The 2,229-nt window shown below is 37.0% G+C and overlaps 1 non-coding gene across 1 annotated transcript; it reads right to left on the bottom strand.

Moving 5' to 3' along the window:
- Nucleotides 1–431: 431 nt before the first annotated feature.
- Nucleotides 432–547, bottom strand: LOC121040004 (U5 spliceosomal RNA). The gene has a single exon (XR_005795084.1). It is a non-coding gene; the product is annotated as a U5 spliceosomal RNA (small nuclear RNA).
- Nucleotides 548–2,229: the final 1,682 nt, after the last annotated feature.

Raw genomic sequence — 2,229 nt, 5'->3', positions numbered from 1 at the left:
TGCTTGGGATTCTGTCTCTCCCTCTCTCTGTCTCTCCCTATTCCTGTACTGCACGTGCTCTCTCTCTCCCCAAAATAAATACACTTTAAAAACTTAAAAATATATGTATATAATTGTACTAGGAAAAACTACACATGATTTGAAATTTCAAACAGAATAAAAAGTACCCTAGATTTCCAAGCTGCTGACAATTTTAGACATCACTAGTCCAACCTCTTCATTTTACAGGCGAAATTCAAGAGAAGTGATTTCTCAAAGCAACAGAGGGAAGGAGAAACAATTCTCTAGCCTACTTGCCCTATGCTTGCTGTTCTTTCTCCCTCCCCCCTCCTTCTTTCTTTCTTTTCCCTCTCTCTTTCTTTCTTCCCCCCTTTTCCTTCCTTCTTTCCTTCCTTTCTCTTTCTGTTCTTTTTCTTTTTTTTTCCCTTTGTAAACTTGCTGAAACAAGGACTCAAAAAATTGGCTTAAGACTCAAAGTTGTTCCTTTCCACGAAAATCTTCAGTAAAAGGTAAAAGATTTGTATGATTTGAAGAGAAACCAGAGTATCCAGTGCACTTTCCATCCCAACTTTTTTTTTTACCCTCACTAAAAGTTTCAGAATAAGGTTATAGAGAAAGCAAAGCACTATTTTTTAAGTTGTCTTTTAAGTTCACTGTGAACTAAATGAGGAATAGAAATTGTGGTTACTCACAGAGCACAAACTTCAGAACCAGAGTTCAATTCCTGAAGGATCAGTTGGGGAGGAGATTCCTGGAGGGGTGAGTAGTGACAGGTACCACTAAAAACGAAAAGAGAGTGGCAGGAAAGGCCTGAAACATTGGTCCTTGACACACAAATATCTTCCCTTTAGCTGGTGACAGGAAGAGTGGAAGTGAAATCTTTTAACATCAGAATGGAGATGTTGTATCCCAATTTTTATTCACAAACTTGAGTCATGTAATATGTAAAACAGGTATTTGAATTTCAGTGTAACATTAATGTGGGTTCAGTCAAACTAAGCTCTTTTCTAGAGAAAAAAATGAAACAGTTAGGAATAAAAAGCACGTAGAAGCACAAACACATTTTACCAAACTTTTGAAATAAATCTCCAGAGGAAATGTTATTAAAAACATATGATAACATTTTAGTTTAGTAAAAAATTGATGAATTAAATACGTAGGAAAGACCCCATATTCTCAAAATAAGAAAACCAGAACTCATTCATGTGTCAAAGTCTTTATCTTGCAGAAGATCTTAAATTTTGGATGCAGCAAAGTAAAATACAGCCTCTTGAGAAACAATTAAGAATTCAAGTTCATAGCACCAGCTCTCCCAAAGGAAATTTTCTATTGATTTGTAACTTGGCCTTGAATTTGACCTGTGGCCTTCATGTCAGGATAATTTGGGTCACTCTGAATATGCCATCTCTTGAACAAGGGCCTCTGCTAATTTTAAATGAATGCAGCTGCCAATTTGCCATTCTTCTTTTTGCATCACAATATGTGGGAATAACTTCGCAATTAATAAAACATCTCCAGCAAGCAGTCAGACTGAGGAAATGAAGGACATTTATCGAGTAAATTTAAAAAGAGATGTCTCATTTTTGCCTTTTTGGACTTAAAAAAAAGGGAAAGAAAACAGTTTATGCCTTTGAGGGCTTTGATAGAGGCCAGAATTGTTCCCTGGTTATAGCATCTAAAAAAGCCGTACAGCTCAAATTAGATTTTAGTTAAAAAGAAAAAAAGAAATTTAAAAAAAAAGTAGAGATAAGTTTGTAGCAGACCGAAAACTTCTTTCTTCCTTTCCTTTCCTCCCTCCCTTCCTTCTTCCTTCCCTCTTTTCTTTCCCTCCCTCCCTGCCTCTCTCTCCTTTCCTTTCTGCATTTCTTTCCTCTCTTTGGTTCAATGAGAATGAATACTTCCCAAGTTTGAATCACAGGAAGTGCTTGCATTTGATATGAAGTAACCAAACCTTTAGTGGTTAAGCCCCTAAGGCCTTTATTCCATCTTGCATCTAAAGCTGCACTAATTAATAATGTACTGTCCTGGGGCACCTGGTGAGCTTAGTCCTAGGAGCATGAGACTCCTGATCTCTGGATTGTGAGTTCAAGCCCCAGGTTGGGTGTGGAGATTGCTTAAATAAATACAAAACTTAAAAATAAAAAAATACTGTCCTAGTATAGGGAGACAAGGGTCCTACTGAGGTGAAGACCAGGAAAGTGAGGAGTATGGAAGTTGTGTCATAAGAGA

Source organism: Herpailurus yagouaroundi, unplaced genomic scaffold (assembly GCF_014898765.1).
Source record: "Herpailurus yagouaroundi ecotype Mexico unplaced genomic scaffold, PumYag 28, whole genome shotgun sequence".
Lineage (NCBI taxonomy): Eukaryota > Metazoa > Chordata > Mammalia > Carnivora > Felidae > Herpailurus > Herpailurus yagouaroundi.
This window is presented reverse-complemented; position numbering and strand designations above follow the sequence as displayed.